Consider the following 20,116-nt stretch of genomic DNA (forward strand, 5'->3'; position numbering starts at 1 on the left):
CTCCTTTCTCAGTACTGAAGGGACTACCCAATATCCTTAGACAATTCACCCCAGTTCTAGACTCCCTGGTTAGTGGGCATGTCCTTTCTACATTTATCGCATCTCGTCCTGTGAGACTTTTATGGGGTTCTATGAGAACTTCCCTCTATCTTATAGACCTTATGAATAAAGTCCCAACTGATCCAGTCTCTCTTCATACATCAGGAATCAGTCCTGATTAAGTATTAAATATTCAATATTCACACGTCCTGCACATCATCATTTGTGGGTTTCTACAATGCAACACGCTCACTTTATTCCCTGCCAACGTTAGGGTACAGAATGCAGGCAAAGATGCACCACCAGTCCATGGTCTCTGACCTGAGGAATGAAACAAACACAGAGAATTCTGGAGAAACTCAATAGGTCTGGCAGCATCTGTGGAGGGAGAAGCAGAGTTAATGTTTTGAGTCCAGTGAACCTTTTACAGAAGACTGAGGAATGGATGCCTGAATTGGATTCATAATTTTTGGAGGAGAATGCTGGCGATTTTTTGCTTTTAAATCAGCTGATTTGGATGAGTCATAACCCACCTTCTGCACATTAGCTCCTTCTTTATTGAATTCACATTCCACCACCTTCCATGTGGAATTTGATCCCCTGTCATGACCCAGAGCCTCTGGATTATCAGACCAGTAATAATTCCATTGCCTTCACCCAACTCCCAAATTATTTCTATTGGACTTGTTTGGACACCACCATTGTAAGTTGAATCTCAATCAATGATGAGACAGAATACAGGAAAGACACAGAGTGCTTGGTGGCATAGAGTAAAGATAACAAGCTCTCCCTCAATGTCAACAAAACAAATCAGCTGGTCATTGACTTCAGGAAGCAAGGTGGAGGGGCACACCTCTGTCTACATCAATGGAGTTGAGGCGGAGATGGTTGAGAGTGTCACATTCCTGGGAGTGATGCTCACCGAAAATCTGTCCTGGCCCACCCAAGTTGATGCTGCGGTCAAGAAAACACGAAAATGCATCAACTTCCTCAAGAGGCGAAGGAAATTTGGTATCTTCATAAATACTCGAACCAATTTTTATAGATATACCATAGAAAGCATTCTATCCAGATGCCTCATGACTTGGTATAATAACTGCTTTACACAGGAATGTAAGAAACTACAGAGATTTGTGAACACAGCCCAGTCCACCACACAAGCCAGCCTTCCATCCACTGGCTCCATCCACACATCTTGCTGCCTCTACTTCCACCGTCTTCTAGGAGAAAGTGAGGACTGCAGATGCTGGAGATCAGAGCTGAAAGATGTGTTGCTGGAAAAGCGCAGCAGGTCAGGCAGCATCAAAGGAGCAGGAGAATCGACGTTTCGGGCATAAGCCCTTCTTCAGGAATGAGGAGGGTGTGCCAAGCAGGCTAAGATAAAAGGTATGGAAGAGGGACTTGGGGGAAGGGGCGTTGGGAATACGATAGGTGGAAGGAGGCTAAGGTGAGGGTGATAGGCCGGAGAGGGCGTGGGGGCGGAGAGGTCGGGAAGAAGATTGCAGGTCAAGAAGGCAGTGCTGAGTCTGAGGGTTGGGACTGAGAAAAGGTGGGGGGAGGGGAAATGAGGAAGCTGGAGAAATCTGCATTCATCCCTTGTGGTTGGAGGGTTCCTAGGCAGAAGATGAGGCGCTCTTCCTCCAGGCATTGTGTTGCCATGGTTTGGTGATGGAGGAGGCCAAGGACCTGCATGTCCTTGGCGGAGTGGAAGGGGGAGTTAAAGTGTTCAGCCATGGGGCGGTTGGGTTGGTTGGTGCGGGTGTCCAAGAGGTGTTCTCTGAAAGGTTGGTTGGTGCGGGTGTCCCAACCCATTGCCAGACCATGGCAACACGACGCCTGGAGGAAGAGCGCCTCATCTTCTTCCCAACCTCTCTGCCCCCACCTCCTCTCCGGCCTATCACCCTCACCTTAACCTCCTTCCACCTATTGTATTCCCAACGCCCCTCCCCCAAGTCCCTCCTCCCTACCTTTTATCTTAACCTGCTTGGCACACCTTCCTCATTCCTGAGGAAGGGCTTATGCCCGAAATGTCGATTCTCCTGCTCCTTTGATGCTGCCTGACTACTACTGTCTTCTGTCAGGCAGAAGATATGAAAACCAAAATACATGTACCAACAGATACAAGAACAGCTTCTTCTCCATTGTTATTAGACTTCAGAATGTACTTCTCAAATTTGAAATTTAATTTTGATGTTGTTCTTTGTGCACCGTCACTGCAGCTGTAATATTATATTGTTCACTCTACTCTATTACCCAAATGCGATTCATATAGTATGATCTGCCTGTACTGCACACAAAACAAAACTTTTCACTGTACATAGGTCCATGTGACAATAATAGATTCAATTCCTACAGTATGAAAACAGGCCCTTTGGCCCAACAAGTCCACATCGACCCTCCAAAGAGTAACCCACCCAGACCCATTCCCCAACACTATGTTTATCCCTGACTAATGCACCTAATACTATGGGCAATTTAGCATAGCCAATTCACCTGACCTACACATCTTTGGATTGTGGGAGGAAACCAGAGCACCCAGAGGAAACCCACGCAGACACAGGGAGAATGTGCAAACTCCACACGGACAGCTGCCCGGGTCCCTGGCACTGTGAGGCAGCAGTGCTAACCACTGAGCCACCATGCCGCCCCATAAATCAAATCAAAAACACACTTTTGTGCCAGGTAGGGATTTGAATCTGAATCTTCTGGCCCAGAGATAGGGGTATTATATTCTGCAAAATCCTTTGACAATCTTCCTCACTATCCACAACTCCACCAATTTTCATATAATCTGTAAAGGTACTTATCACACCTTCCCTTCACAACTACCCTCTGTCCTGTCTGATCAAGCCAAGTTTGCATCCAACTTACCAACTCATTGTAAATCCCATGTAATTTAATCTTCTGGACCACCCTACAATAGGGGACATTATCAAATGCTTTATAAACCCCATGTAAACTATATCCACTCCCCAACCTTCATCAATCACCTTCGTCACTTCCTCAAGAAGCTCAATCAAATTTGTGAGCCAAGTCCTCTCCCACATAAAACGTTGCTGACTATCCCTAATGAATTCATTCTTTTCCAAATGTAAATAAATCCTGTCTTGTGAATCTTCTCCAATAAGTTCCCTACCACTGATGTAAAATTCACCAGCCTACAATTTCCTGGAAGGTCCCCGTTGTCCTCCCTAAACAAAGGAACAACATTAGCTATTCTCCAGTCTTATGAGAATTCCCCTGTAGCTAAAGAAGATACAAAGGTCTTTGTCAAGGCCTCAGCTGTGTCCTCCCTTCCCTCTTTCAGTCGCCTGGGATATATCACATCAGGCCCTGGGGATGTATCAAACTTAATTTTCTGAAGACAGCTAATACTTACTCCTTCTTCAACATGGCCTGGAATATCAACATATCCCTCCCTAATCTCACCATCATCCATGTCCTTCTTCTTGGTGAGTACTGCTGCAAAGTTTTCATTACGGACCTCACCCACATCCTCTAGCTCCATGCATAAACTCCCTCTTTTGTCCTTGAAAGGTCCTATCCTTTCCCTAGCTGACTTCTTGCTCTTAATATACACATAAAATGTTTTGGAATTCTCCTTAATTCTCCTTATGAAAGATATTTCATGGTTGCCTTTAGATCTCCGAATTCCTTGTTTAATTCTTTCCCGCTTATTTTATATTCCTCAAGGGTCTTGTTTGATTTCAGTTTCCTAAACCTTACATATGCTTCCTTTTCCTTTTTGACTAAATTTCAATATCTCTTGTCATTCAGGGTTCCCGAATCTTGCCATTCTTATCTTTCATCCTCACAGGAACATGTTGGTGTCAAACTCTGATTAATTGGCCTTTAAAAGACTCCCACATGTCAAAATTGGATTCACCCTCAGCTGCCCTCAACATATTCTATTCTATTCGATTCTATTCTATCTAGTTTCTCTAGTTCCTGCTAATTGCTGTAATTTCCTAAATTTAGCACTTTCACCTGAAGACATGTCCTATATTTAACAATAACTATATTAAAAGATACAGAAGTAAGATCACTGTTTCCAAACTGCAGCCCCAGTGAAACTCCAATCACCCAGACAGGCTCGTTCCCAATATACAATCTAGCTTGAACCCTTCCCTTGTTGGAATATCTACATATTATTTCAAGAAGCTGTGCAGATGCACCTAACAAATCCTGACCCTTGTAAGCTCTGGCACTGAGGAAGTACCGTTCAATACTGGGAAGTTAAAATCTCCCACTGCAAAAAACATTGTTGCTGTTACATCTTTCCACAATCTGCTGACATTCTCTAGCTCATGCTGGTTATTGAGAGGTCTATAATGTTGCCCTATCATAGTGATTGTGCCTTTTGCAGTCCTGAGGTCTACATGCATAGCCTCAATGGATGAGCCCTTCAAGTTAAAGCAGCTGTGACATTCGCCTTAATCAGTAATGCGACTGCCTCACCATTTCTACATCCCTCTTTAACATGCCTGAAACATCTAATCCCTGGAATATTGAGCTTCCCCATCCTGTCCTTCTCTCAATCATGTTTCTATAATGGCTACAACATCATAGTTCCATGTAGTAATCCAGGCTCTAAACTCATCTGCCTTACCTGTTATGTTCCTTGCATTGAAATAAATGCACATCAGACCATCAGTCCTGCCATGTTCATGAGCCTGGCCCCACCTATTCTTCCCACTGGACTTACTCGATTAAAACTCTACCTTCTCCTCAATCATTCCACACGCTGACCTATTGCCCTGCTTCCCCGCCACACAAGTGTAAACCCTCCTGAGTGACCTTAAAAGTTGCATTCAATTCCCTCAGCACCTCTCCTTTTCACTCCAAGTGCAGCACAATTACAGCTGAATGTTAGAATTCACTACTTAAGTTCAAAAAGGGGCCAATGCAGAAGATTAAGAGGCTATTGATTCAAATCCTGGTGGTTCCTTGCAACATAACTCAAGATTGTTGAAACCCTATAGTGTGGAAGCAGGTCAATTGGCCCATTAAGTCTACACCAACCTTTCCAAAGAGGAGCATCCTACCCAGAACCCCCTATTCCTGTAATTCCTTTGCCTAATTAACCTAGCTTGCACATCTTCAGACTGTGGGAGTAAATCAGAACACTCAGAGGAAATCCCCATAGATATAGGGGGAATGTGTAAACTCAACACAAACAGTCACCCAAGGTTGGAATCAAGCTCAGGTCTGTGGCACTGTGAGGCAGCAGTGCTGACCGCTGAGCCACCATGCCAAGAAGTGTGCAACTGGGCAGAACACGAACAAATGTTGGAGATCACAGTGGGTCAGGCAGCATCTATGGAGAGAGCAAGCTAATGTTTTGAGTCTAAATGACCCTTCATCAGAGCTGAAATCAAGCGTGGAGGGGGCAGCATTTATGCAGTAGTAGGGGGGAGGAGGTCATTGGAGTGATGGGGGATAAAGGACGTTGATAGTTCAGATTAAGTGATCAGAATGTGAGCCCAGCAGAACAATGGTGCGTCTAACTGCCAGATTGGAAACAGCAGACAGTATCACTGGAGTGGAGGGAGAGGAGAAAGGGTGACAGAGAATGTAACAGGCAAAGCTAAAAGAAAGGGAAGGATTGATTAGATTTCCTACAATATGGAAAAAGGCCCTTCAGCCCAACAACCCTCCAAAGAGCAACCTGTCCACCTACATTTATCCCTGACACGATGGCCAATTCACCTACCCTGCACACCTTTGGATTGTGGGAGGAAACTGGAGCATGCCCACACAGACACAGTGAGAAGGTGCAAACTCTACACAGACAGTCACCCGAGGTGGGAATTGAACCCAGGGCCCTAGCACTATGAGGCAGCAGTGCTGCCCACTGAGCCACAGTGCCACTCTAGTTTGAAGCTTTTGAACTCAATATTGAGCCCAAAAAGTTGTAAACAGCCTAGTTTGAAGGTCAGGTGTTGCTCCTCCAGTTTGCGCTGTGTTTCACTGTGATCTCCAGAATTTTTTGTTTTCATTTCAGATTCCAGCGTCTGCAGTACAGGGTAATTTGCTCCTGCTATGTGTGCAATTGGGATCTATTCCCCCAGATGGCAATGTTGACTTATCTTGGTGTTAGCTCAGTGTTAGCACATTTGATTACAGGTCAAGCAATTCTTCATTTAATTTTAGGTGCCCCTTTTTCAGATGTGTCTGAACCGAACATGTGTGCAGTTGGAACCTATTCCTCAACCTGATTAAATCAAGCAGGGGTGTTTCAGAGGCAAAGATTCTTCAGGAGTTGGGTCATTCTGGTGTGGTATTCAATTCCCTCAGCATCTCTTCTTTTACTCCCAAGTGTAGCATGAATATAGCTGATTGTCAGAAATACAACTGTCTTGTTGCATACTTGTTGCAATGCATCGTGTAAACTCAAAAGAGGCTGCCCCATCAGTTAAGGGGGTATAGCTCAGTGGAAACACATTTGACTGTGGGTCAGTAGGTCCCCTTTGCAAATCCTTGCGCCTATTCTCAAGTTTTGTCTTAAATCAAGATGTGTGCAATCAGTAACTGCTCCACTAAAAGCTTATACCAAGTTGGAGGTCTTCCAGGTGGCAGTACTTTCTTTGTATTGTTGCATTCTGGAATAGTATTCTTTCCCTCTATACCTCCTTTTACACCGAGTGCAGCACAACTACACCTGAATGTCAGAAACACAATTGCTGTAATACATCACTTAAGCTCAAAAGGGAACTGCACTGATTTGTGGTAGAGCATTTGACAACTAATCATAAGGTTCTTGGTTCTATTGCAGGCTTTTCTCTTTTAGATTGCAACTGGAATCTAATCCACCTCCAGTTTACATACGGCTGGCAATCTTTCAGATGACACAATTGAATCATTTTGGAGAGTTTTCAATTCTCTCAGAACCTCACCTTTTGACTCTGAGTGCAGCCCAGGGTTAAAGTTGAAATCTCAGAAACATCATTTTAACAGTGTAGATATGGTACTATGCACCAATTAAATTCAAAAGTGACAGTGGCAGAGCTGAGGGGATTGTAGCTCAATGGTAGAGCATCTGTCAACAGATTATGCAATCTCTGATCAAAATCTAGGTTCCCCAGTTCACCTTAACCCAACATGCATGCACCTGGAATCCACTCCACAGCCCATTTGCAGTAGGCTGATGATCTATTAGATTGTACTTTAGAAACTTCAACCAGTTTGTGGATTAAACAACACTTTACTCAAGCACTCTCCTCAAAGAGGCCCTGAATTTGGTTTGCAGTACAACTTGATTTTATAGACAAAATATTCCCTTAAAAACACCATGGGAACATTTCCCAAATTGCCATTTTACTTACACTCTATCCACCTCCATCTGTCTGAGGAAGGATATTACCTGCACCAATCCACATGTTTGAGCTGGGCTGTTGGAAGCACCTTCCTCTCTGTGACTTAGGGCTGCCTCTCTTCCATGAAGCTGGGTCTTGCAGACCAGAGCAGATCTTCTCATGGGCCTTCTTGGGTTGCTGCATGGTTTTCTGTCATGAGTCTTTGCCGAGTCATCACTCAGAGGGTGGCATCCAGGTGTGTGTTCTTATACCCCTCACACTTGACCTTCCAGAATGTTCAGTGGCCTTTGGCCAACAGGGTCATGAGCTTGGTTCAAATTATCTAACAGGATAACGTCAAAATCTTTCACTGTTGCCATGGTGAAAGGTGCAAAGTGAATACTCAGGCAGTCAAGATGCCAGAATATCTGACCGACACTTCTCCAGTACATAACACTCAGGCTGGTTGTAACTCTTTCTACTTGAACCTTTATGACCTCTTCGAACTTAGTTTCCACTGTTGGCTGTAGCCGATAGCTGCTGGTCACTGTTCAGTTTAATTTGGCCAATTCTCTGTCAGGCCTAATTTCTCTGGCTGTGGATATCCAATTTTGGGCCTGGGGTCACTTGACAGCATTCCCTCAGCACCAGTCCGTTCTGGTCCAGGTGCAGCACAATTGCAACTGAATGTCAGGAACGCAATAGTTATGCTACATACTTGTTGCAATGCATCGTTTAAGCTCAAAAGGGACAGCTTCCAGAGTGAGGAGGTACTGTTCAGTCATAGAGCATCCGTCTATAGATCAAGAGAACCCTGATTCAAGTTGCATTTTAATCCATGATATGTAGAACTGGAATCTACTGAACAACCAGTTTACATCAGGTTGATGGTCTAGCAGTAGACAGTACTCTCTCTAGCATTGGGTCATTTTGGAGTTGTATTCAATTTACTAGTTTCTCCAACAGCACCTCAACTACAACTAAGTGTCAGACATGGAATTGTTGCAATGTGCCACTTCAACTGAAAAGGGACCATGCCACGTGCGCAGCTGGTATACTGTGTAGTGGAGCTTTTGTCTACAGTTCAAGAAAGCTCTGGTTCAAATTCTGTGCTCTTCTTGAATTTGTGTCTTCAACAGTTTAGAACTGGAATTTACTCGACCAGCAGTTGACTGCAGGGTTTTTCCAATAATAGTGTTGGGTTGTTTTGAGATCAGAAGTCAGCTGACACCAGGTTATAGTCCGACAGGTTTATTTGAAGACACAAGCTTTCGGAGCATTGCCTCTTCATCAGGTGAAGTGAAAGGGAAGCACACGGGCACAGAACTTATAGGCAGAGAGATCAATGGAATGCATTGCAGTGGAGGTGGTAGTAACTGGTACAATATTTGTAGTTAAGTACAACATTTGTACAACAGTTAAGAGACATTTAGACAGACACATGAACTGGCAAGGAATGGAAGACAGGCAGATGGGATTAAGTTAGAATGGTATGACAAAGAGGACCTATACTGCAGAAACTAGAAATCTGAAATGAAAACAAAGAGCTAGAGAAACGGAAAACTCAGTTTTAAGAAGCCACGCCAGAGTGCAATGATAGTGTCATGGTGGGTTAAAGACCCTGTTCCTGTGCTATGTTCTAACCCAATACTGTCATCTGAACAGCCTCCAGCTTGAAATAAACTGGTTATAGTCGATTCCAGCTACACACACCATGGGGTAAGATACAACTTGAAAGGGGGCATCTAGATTTGAACGCAGGCACTGCATAACCTTCCAGTTAAATGCTCTACCAGTGAGCTATACCCCAGCTTCCACTCATTAAGTCGGACTGCGGATGCTGACGATCTGAAACAAAGATGTCATATTGCTGGGGAAACTCAGCAGGTCTGGGCAACATCTGTGGAGAGAAACCATTCTGAGGAAGGGTCACTTGAACAAAAATATTATCTCTGCTTTCTCTGTTCAGATGCTGTCAGACCTGCTGAGTTTTTCTGTTGGTCACCCACACCCCCCCCTCCCGACTCATTTGAGCTGAAGTGATGCATTTCCACTAACGTACACAGTTACAATTGACAATCGACTGTAATAGTGCTGCACTCTGATTACAAAGAGATGCTGAGGGGATAGAATCCAACTCCAAAATGACTCCGTACTGGAGAGAATACTGCCATCAGGAAAACCATCGGCCTGTTTAAAACAGGTTGAAGAACAGTTTCCAATGCTAAAATCTTGAATCAAACTGCAACTTAAGAATTAACATTTCATGTCCAACAGGATATTTTCTAATCAACCTATTCAGAGATTAGATTAGACTAGATGAGATTAGATTCCCTAGAGTGTGGAAACAGGCCATTTAGTGCAACAACTCCATAACGACCCTCCGAAGAGTAACCCATTCAGACCCATTTCCCTCTGATGTTATGATAAACCTCTGGACCAGGTGTGGCCTGAACACGGGCCTCCTAGCTCAGAGGCAGGGACACTACCATTGCACTCTGGCATGGCTTCTTAAAGCTGAGTTCTCCGTTTCTCCAGCTCTTTGTTTTTATTTCAGATTTCTAGTTTCCACAGTATAGGTCCTCTTTTCTTTGTCATTGATATAAATGATTTGGATGAGAGTATAGAAGGTGTTAGATCTCACAGTGTTGAATGAGAATCCAAGTGAATAAATTGCATCTTTTGACTTAGGTTTTACTTATTCAGCTAACTTTAATCAACCATAGACAATTCCAAGAGGTAAAGGTTTACCAAGCTTTAAAAAACAATTTTTAAAATCAATATTCCGTCGCAAATTTTTGCCTTATACAACCACTGATAGTTCCTTTAAAGGACATTATATTAACCAAATATGTTCCACACTGATACAGGCAGTCACCATGCTTTCAAATCATCATATATTCCCAAAATACAAACTAAATTCAAAGCATTTGTAGATCTCAACCTCCAGGGAATAAAAACACAAACATTACTCAAGACAACATTTAACAATCAATGAACAAAGATGCATTCATTCCAGACCACAAAGAGTTATCATTTAATTTAGGGGACATAGTACCAAAAGCTGTTCTCTCTCTCTTTCTCTCTCCCACTCATTTATGAACATTTTCTAACTTGCTTCCTATCTTAGTTTTTAGAATTTTGTTTATTCCTTGCTGGTAAAGAGAACGAGACGTACAATAGTTCCACTATCCAGACCCAGCAGTTATATAACACACAGTCACAATCAGGGAGTTTACCTCCACAAATCTCAGCAGTGCTATATAACTGCAACCAAAGACCTTCTCTCTGACTTCTACATGAGCTCAAAGTGCTAATTGAAAGTTCATTTTTTAAGGCTCAATCTTCTTTATTTCTCATTTCTTTTTACCACTGTCTTTGTGAGCAAGATGGCTTTGTATGGTTCCAATTAGCTTTTAACATTTGGTCAAGTGACTTCTTATTTCTGTCTGCTAAAAATCAGGCAATGGATCCCTCAGGCATATGCTAGTAATATCATTTATAAGCATAAGTGGTGGCAGTGCCTCCATCATCACTTGCCTTTCAGGGGAACCAGCCTTAGTTCGGTCCCTTCTTCAGAGTTACCAGAGGGGTCTGAATCTGTGTCTAAACTGGCCTCCCTCCTTCGTGCGCTCCGTTGGTCCTTGGCCAATTGATCAGTTTTATTTCCCCTTGGTGTCTGGCTGTTTTTCCAGTTCTTTACACCGTTGTTTCTTAAGTTCCTTATTTTCAGACTCCAACTTTTATAGGTGGTAGGATGGGTCTGTCGTCTACGGAGGGCTCTGGGTTCCTTCAGCGATCCTGTTCGACAATGCCAAATTGTTAGATTCATAGTTTCCAATGAGAGTCCAGGTCTGGTGGTAGGTTCAGGCGACCTTTATTGTGATTTACGCAGTAGTTATAGCATAGCAAAAAGGTGCTTAAAATGTTTCTAAGTAGCTGATTGGATGCAGCATAAGCTCAAAGCGCAACCCCCCCACTTTGTTTACTATTGGTAACCCCTCTATAGGTCACTCCTCTATGAGGTTTATAAAATCATGAGGGGCATGGAGAGGATCAATAGACAAGGTCTTTTCCCTGGTGTGAGGGAGTACAGAACTAGAGGACTTAGGTTCAGGGTGAGAGGGGAAAGATATAGAAGAGACCTAAGGGGCAACTGTTTCATGCAGAGGGTGGGGGGGGGATGGTGTTTGGAATGAGCTGCCAGAGGAAGTGGTGGAGGTTGATACAATTACAGTATTTAAAAAGCACCTGGATGAGATATATGAATAGGAAGGGTTTAGAAGGATATGGGCCAAGTGCTGGCAAATGGGACGAGATTAGGTTAGGATATCTGGTCAGCATGGACGAGTTGGGTGGAAGGATGTGTTTCCAAGCTGTACATCTCTATGACCACACAGTCAGCAGCACTGAGTTGTTCCTTTGTAACTGGACTGTTTTGTCCTTAACCTGAAGGAAGTCCTGCCACACTCAGCAATTTCAATGTGTACACTGTATTCAAGTTAGTTCCTTTCCAAGCATTTACCAGCTACACCATGTTAACTAGGAGAAAGTGAGGACTGTAGATGCTAGAGATCAGAATTGAAAAGTTAACTGCCAATTAATTGGATACTTGCCAATCATTGAAGGACCTTTTAAATTTCTTATTAACCTCATTGCAGGAAACATAAGAAAAACTGATTTTTTTCCTAATTGTTATAATATCAGTTACAACAATGTGGATACACCTAATTTCAGAATTCTTTAGTTAACAAGTTGTGAACAGATTGATTAAATAATTCAAAGGTGAGTGTGAAACGTTCTTATCTATGCCTTATGCGTCTAACTGCAGCTAATCTTGAGTTTACAAAGCTATTATTCCTCTATTTGTGCCCTAAACTCTCTCACTACTTTCAGCCATCTTCTGCTACAGTAGCCATGGGCAGCCATCATCCATTTTGTGCTGCTCAGTGATAGGCAGCCCTAACAGAAAGCATGGTTAGTAAATTTGTAGATGGCACCAAAATTGGTAGCACAATAGACAATGAAGAAGGTTTTCTAAGATTACAAAGGGCTCTTGATCAAATGGGTAAATGGGCTGAAAAATGCCAGATGGAACTCAACCTGGATAAAAGTGAGGTATTATATTTTGGTACAACCAACAAGAGTATACAATTAATGGTAGGACCTTGGATTGTGTTCTAGAACAGAAATATCTAGCAGATTAGGTGTATAATTATGTGTCTCACAAAGACAGATTGATTAAAAAAAGCATTTATCAGGCTTGCCTTCATTGCTCAGTCCTTTGAGTATAGGAATTGGGAAGTCATGTTGAGGTTGTACAGGACATTGGTGAAATCTCTTCTGGAATACCAATTCTTGTTGCCCAGTTGTTGTCAGGATATTATTAAGCTGGAGAAGGTTCAGAAGAGATTTATCAGGATGTTGCTGGGTATGGATGGTTTGAGTTATAAAGAAAGGCCGGATAGTCTGGGACATTTTTCACTAGAGCATAGGAAGTTGAAAGACGACTTTACAAAGGTTTATAAAATCATGAGGCGTACAGATAGGGTTAATGGTAGCTGTCTTTTCCCAAGGTTGGTTAGGGGGCACATTTTTAAGGTGAGAGGAGAAAGATTTAAAACATGACATGGGGGCAATTTCTTTACACAGAGGGTGGTTCACATGTGGAATGAACTTCCTGAAGAAGCAGTAGATGTGGACACAATTACAACATTTGGATAGAGCAGTATGGTGGCTCAGTGGTTAGCACTGCAGTCTCATAGTACCAAGAACCCAGGTGTGGAGTTTGCACATTTCTCTCCATGTCTACGCAGGTTTCCTCCCACAATCCAAAGATGTGTAGGTCAGGTGGATTGGTGATGTTAAATTGCCTGTAGTGTTAGGAGGATTGGTCAGAGGGAAATGGGTCTGGGTGGGTTACTTTTCCAAGGGTCAGTGAGGATTGGTTGGGCCAAAGGGCCTGTTTCCACGCTGTAGGGAATCTGATCTAATAGATACATGAATAGGAAGGGTTTGGAGAGATATGGGGCAGGAGCAGGGAGGTAGGACTAGTTTAGTTTGAGATTATTGCCAGCATGGACTGGTTTGAATAAAGGGGCTGTACTGTGCTGTATGATGATGAAATAACTGCATAGAAGCTGGTATCCTGTTACCAAGTCACCTGTTATTACCTGGTGTACAGCACACTGATTCTGCACTGGCTGGCCACAGCCAATCTCTGAACCGAGCAGATTCTGAATTCCCTGTTTATATTTTTTAAACATTATTTTAATTCAGATACCATAGAGATACTTGGGATTACAATTCCAGCATCATGATTTGAACATCATTACCACATTTTGTACATGGTTTTATCATAAACATGTAATTAGGCATTTTTTTTCAGAAAATAAATTTAATTCCCTGTTCATTTTTTCCTTCTTTTCTTTCTTCATCGTCAACAGAGGAGATGCTAACGTCCAGGTTATATATTTTTTAAAACCCTCACACCACCACCTAACTGCGGTAGTGCTTTTTTTTTCCCCCAGCACCCAAGTTGTGTGTGTGCACAGGTGTGAGATACAGAGAGACACGGGGGAATTTATGGGCCTTCCCCTCCCAGCCTGCCTTGGTGGTCATGGGGCCTGAGGTCCCCCCCCCCCCCCAGCCTTTCCCAGAACACTATTGGCTGGGGGAAGGCAGGGGCATGGCCAGGGTGGAGAGGGTCAGCTGTATCACATCCTGCCCCGCCCCTGGTTTATCAGGGTGATGGTGGGTGGGGCAGGGGCCCAAGACACAGCTGCTGCAGGTGAGGCAGCAGTAGCTTCCCGCAGGTTAGTGCCAGGGCCAGGACTCAGTGTTGTAGCGCCAGGAGCAGGCATCAAAGCCCCAGGGGTTTATGTGATGGGGCGGGGGTTGGGTGTAGGGTCAGTGGGTGGGGCAGGATTCCTGTGCCAGGGCGACACTGGCACGGCCACGGGGGCATTGTCGTGCCATGGTGGAGCAGGTCGTGGGCTAGTTGTCGGGGAAGGGGATAGGGTGGTCTCCCCGTGGGCGGGCCTGGTGTGTTGCGTCTTCTGACCGGTCGGACGCTCATCCCCCTCCCTGCCAGAGGTTGAAGCATTGGAAGCCTCTAGCTTAGCCCCCGCTACTGGGTCTTGTGGTGTTGACTTCGGGGAAGTGGGTGCGGCGGCACCACCCTCAGCTGTTGGCGTGGGCTGGGCAGCCATCTGGGTGGGGCAGTTCTTTCTAATGTGCCCCACCTCGTGGCACAGGTGGCACCGCACGCCATCTGCCATCCAGAAGACGCGGTAGGCTGCGCCATCGTGGAGGAGGGTGAAAGAGCCCTTGATGACCTCCTCCCGGGCCGGGCAAATGAACACCTGGCGTTGGAAGGAGTATACGTGCCGGAGAGCGGGTCCTAAAGACCGAGCAGGAGCAGTTGGACACCCGACCGGATCTCTCCCAAGATGGTGACGTGGGGAAGAAGGAGCTCACTGGAAATGAAGGGCGGGACGTTGGAGATCACGACCCTCTGGGCCGTAACCTCCAAAGGGTCGATGGGCAGATGTATCTCGCACACAGTGAGCCCCCTCTCCACAGCCATGTGGACCGCCTGCTCGGTCTTCAGGAAAAAGACGGCCTTCCCGTACATCCTGGCTACGGTGACTATGGCCAGTGGGCCGACCACACTAGCCATGGCCTTATTGCAGGCCTCGATGGTCATGTTGGGGTGGGGATAGGCCTTTACCCCCAGGCGTTTAGTCAGGTGCTTGAAGGGGGTTGCGGTTGCAGCCGGGGTTGGAGCAGCCAAGCCTAAGGCATCTGCTACCTCGGCGTAGGTGCGGCTGGGCTCTGCGATCTTCGGGTTCGTCATACTGTGCTGCTGAATGTTGGTTGGCCCCAGGAACCAGCTGCGTGGTTAAGTCCAGGTGAGGTCTCGGGCAGTGGCAGCTGGTGGAGGCAGGCCTCAGGTCACAGCAGTGGAGGTCTTGGGAGGGTCCCAAAGCAAGTCCCAGTTAGGTCTCAGGTCGCAGCAGTGGTGGAGGTCCTGGGGAGGGGCCCAACGTGAGTCCCAGGCAGCGGTGGTGGAGGCAGGCCTCAGGCAAGTCCCTAGGTAGGCCCTTGGTCGCAGCGGTGGGGGCAGGCCTTAGTCCCGGGCAGCAGCGGTGGAGGTGGGCCTCAGGTCACAGCACGGTGGAGGTCCTGGGGAGGGGCCCAAGGCGAGTCCCAGGCAGCGGTGGTGGAGGCAGGCCTCAGGCAAGTCCCGGATAGGCCCTTGGTCGCAAAGGTGGGGGCAGACCTGTTGGGGAGGGTCCCCCAGGCAAGTCCCAGGCAGCAGTGGAGGTGGGCCTTCAGCAGCACTAGCAGTGGTGGAGGTCCTGTGAGAGGCCCAAGGCGAGTCCCAGGCAGCAGCTGTGAGGCAGGCCCCAAGCAGTACCAGTTGAGTCAGGTCCGGGTGGGGTCCCAGAGACCAGCAGTGGGAGTGGGCCCCAGGTCAGCAGCAACACTCCCTTGCCCTGGATGAGGCCCAGGCTGCAGCTCCAAAAGCAGGCCCAGGACTCAAAGCTCTCACCTCCTTCTGCCTCCTCCTCCTTTTTCTTCTCCCTCTTCTTCTCCTCCTTCTTCTTCTCTCTTTTTCCTCCTCCTCCTCCTTCTTCTTCTTTCTTCTTCTCCTCCTCCTTCTTCTTTCTTCCATCCCAGAGCTCTCTGGATGTGGGGCAGCTGGTCCAGGGACACTCCCCTTCCTTTCAGACACCTTCAAGGAGGAGAGTCTTTGCACGCGCACACACACACTGATTCAGCTCCCTCAAGAGGCAGCTCTCGGAGTAAGCAGGGTGCCAGACATTGTTTCACATCTGCACACACGCGCACACACACACACACACAAGGTGCATGAATCTTTATTCAAATTTCCAACACCAGAAAGAAACGAAATACCCGAGTGGCCAAATTCCCTGTTTTTTTTAATGAAACAAATTACAAAACAGTTTACAAAGAAAAAAGTTAACATTTACAGCTGTACACAAGAGACAGCAATGTTACAAGGGAGAGGAGCAGCAAAGCTAGGCCCCAAACCCCTACTGTTGAACCATTTTACAGGGAGATGAGGACAAACCTCAAATCCCAGTTCCACATATGACCAGACAATGACAATGACATTTGTACCTTAGACAATCCTGTTACATACAAAAGTGCAGACAATACAGACCCAACAAGCCCCCGCCCCTCCCACCTTCCGACCACTCTAAGGCAGCCCGCCCCTACCCACCTTCCGGTTCTCGGTCCACCCCATGCCCCTTCCAGTTCTCGGTTCGCCCTGACACACCTTTCGATCACCTCTAGGACAGTCCGCCCCGGTACCCGCCCAGGGTGACAGCAGTCAGGACGAAAATCCCTGTTTGTTTTTTTCTTCCTTTTTTAGTGCTTATTTTTCCTCCGCACCCATATTGTGTGTGTGCAGGTGTGGGACACAGTGAAAGACCCAAAGTGTACAAATCTTTATTTAATTTCTACCATCAGGACGAAAAAAAACAAATTCCCTGTTTGTTTTTTTTTGACAAGCACTGCCCTTAAATTCCCTGTTTGTTTTTTTTTTCTTTTTTTATGCTGTGTGAGCAAAACAGTGAAGGGGAGGGTAGGGACTAAATCAAAATAGAGTTGGAGGGAGAAATGATGCACTCCACTCACCTGGTTTTATTTTTTTTTAAAGGGAACAAACCCCTCACTACAAAATCACCCATGATCACAAACAACTCAACCATCCACACACACCCCCAACCAGCTCTTTTTTTTTAATTTAACCCCCACACTACCGCCTAAGTGCGGTAGTGCTTATTTTTATTCCCCAGCACCCATGGTGTGTGTGCGTGTGTGTAGATGTGCGACACAGTGAAAGACACAAAGTGCACAAATCTTTATTCAATTTCCACCACCAGGAAGATATGAAAAACACCCGAGTGGCCAGTGACAAGCACTGCCCTTCAAACCACAGGGCAATGCTGTGTGAGCAAAACAGTGAAGGGGAGGGTAGGGACTAAATCAAAATAGAGTTGGAGGGAGAAATGACGCACTCCACTCCCTGCGGCGCCCACCTCTCCCTGAACGACTCCAGGGTGTCGGTGGACACCGCGTGCTCCTTCTCCAAGGACACCCGGGCTCTAACGTAACCCCGGAAGAGGGGCAGGCAGTCGGCCCTAACGACCCCCTCCACGGCCCGCTGCCTGGACCTGTTGATGGCCAGTTTGGCCAGGCCCAGGAGCAGACCCACGAGGAGGTCCTCGGACCTGCCCTCCCTCCTCCGTACCGGGTGCCCGAAGATCAGGAGCGTGGGACTGAAGTGCAGCCAGAAACAGAGGAGAAGGTTTTTAAGAAAATCAAAAAGGGAGTGCAGACGCCCACACCCAATGTATACATGGTCCACGGACTCCACAGCGCCACAGAACAAGCAGTTGGGCTGGGAGTCCGTGAACCACCGCAATCTGCGGTTGCAGGGGACTGCTGCGTGCAGCACCCTCCACCCCAGATCCCCGAGCGAAAGGGGGAGGACTCCCGCGTAGAGAGCCCTCCACTGGGGATCCCCACCGCCCGGTGGCAAATGGGCACGCCAAGGCGTGTCCGGACGGTGGATGAGGGAGAAGAGGTGGACGGTGTGCAGCAGCAGTCGATACAGGGCCTTCCTTTTTATATCCCTGAAAGGGACAAAATTAAAATTCCGGAGGCGGCTCAGGTTGTGGGGCACAGGCTCCCGCGGGAAGTACGGGACCTTGGGGCCAATGTGAAATTCCGTCCGGGCCGGGGTGAGCGCGGACGGGATCCCACCGCACACCTGAGCGTCCTCCAACCGGTGCACTACGTCGTGTCCGAGCACCGCCGTTTTAAGGCGTCGGATGGCGGTGGCCACGTACCGGACGTCTACCGCTGCCCTGCTCGCTATGTCCTGCGGCAGCGTCCAGCCCAGGCCCCCGGCACCCAGCACGTCCCCGACCCTGGTCGCCCTCGCCGCCACGGCCCTCCCCTCCGACAGCCACTCGAACCCGCGAGTACGGAGGTGCGGATTCCTGAGCAACGGCTCCCTGACGACAGCCGCTACTCCAGCCGGAGGGTAGGCGCGACGCGATTCGACCATGTTCCAGACAGTGATCAGGTCCTGGTAAAAGACAGGCAGCACCTTGAGGGCGACCTCCAAACCGTCACGGTCGACGAACAGGAGCTGCGTGTCGTAGTTGAGGTTACGCACCTGGCGGAAAAAATACATCGCCAGGGCGCACCACCTAGGAGGAGGCTCGACGTAAAGGTATCGCCGCAAGGTCTGAAGGCGGAACGTCGCGACCTGGGTGCGGACGCACACCAGCGACTGACCGCCCTCCTCGATAGGGAGACTCAGAACCTGCGCGGCGACCCAGTGCATCTTTTTGTCCCAGAAGAAGTCGACCAACGTTCTCTGGATGTCAGCGACAAAGCCAGGAGGAGGGACCAAAGTGACCAGCCGGTACCACAGCATGGCGGCCACCAGCTGGTTTATGACCAGCACTCGACTCCTGTAAGATAGCACTCGGAGCAGTCCTGTCCAGCGGCCTAGGCGAGCCGAGACTTTGGCCTCCAGCTCCTGCCAGTTGGCCGGCCAGGATTCCTCAGCCGGGCTGAGGTAGACCCCCAGGTAGAGGAGATGGGTGGTACTCCAGCTGAACCCCCGTAACTCCTCCGGCAGAGAGTCCACCCGCCACGGGCCGACCAGTAGTCCGGAACACTTGGCCCAGTTGATCCTGGCGGAAGACGCCGCAGAGTACACGGCCTGGCACTCGCGCATCCTCCCCAGGTCAGCCGGGTCGGTGAAAGTGAGGAGCACGTCGTCGGCGTAGGCCGAAAGGACCACCCCCGTGCCCGCGCCGCGCAGAACCAGCCCCGACAACCTCCTCCGCAAGAGGCGCAGGAAAGGCTCCACGCACAGGGAATACAGCTGGCCGGACAGGGGGCAGCCTTGACGCACTCCTCTCCCGAAGCGAAGGGGCGCCGTCAGGGACCCGTTAACTTTAACCAGACACTCTGCGGCGGCGTACAAAAGTCGGATCCGGGCGACGAACCGCGTCCCGAACCCGAACGCCCGCAGAGTCCCGAGCAGGTACTCGTGATCGACCCTGTCGAACGCCTTCTCCTGGTCGAGGGACAGGAAGGCGCTCGGCAGACCAGCCCGTCGACAGAAATGGATCAGGTCCCGGACCAGGTGGACGTTGTCGTGTATCCTCCGGCCCGGGACCGTGTAGGACTGGTCCGGGTGAATCATGTGGGCCAGCACGGAAGCCAGGCGAGAAGACAACACCCTGGCGAAGATTTTGTAGTCCGTGCTGAGGAGGGAGACCGGACGCCAGTTCTTTAAGGAACGAAGGTCCCCCTTCTTTGGCAGCAGGACGATGACCGCCCTGCGCCAAGAAAGGGGCAGCTGTCCGGCATTTAGACACTCCCCCAGGACCTGTGCGTAGTCGTTCCCCAGGACGTCCCAGAACGCCCTGAAGAACTCCACAGTCAGCCCGTCCAGCCCCGGGGTTTTGCCCCTCGAGAGCCGGTCGAGGGCGCCGGTCAGCTCCTCTAAGGTGACGGGAGCGTCGAGCCTTCCGGCGTCCTCCGGGCTGAGCTGCGGCAGGTCCTCCCACAGAACTCTGCGAGCGTCCTCGCTGGACGGATCCGGAGAGAACAGAGCCGTGTAATAGTTTCGGACGTGGGCCCTGACGCCCTCCGGATCCGAGACGAGGGACCCGTCGTCGGCCAGCAGCACAAGGAGCTGCTGACGGGTGCCGCGCCTT

This window comes from Chiloscyllium punctatum, chromosome 42 (assembly GCF_047496795.1).
Source record: "Chiloscyllium punctatum isolate Juve2018m chromosome 42, sChiPun1.3, whole genome shotgun sequence".
Taxonomy (NCBI): domain Eukaryota; kingdom Metazoa; phylum Chordata; class Chondrichthyes; order Orectolobiformes; family Hemiscylliidae; genus Chiloscyllium; species Chiloscyllium punctatum.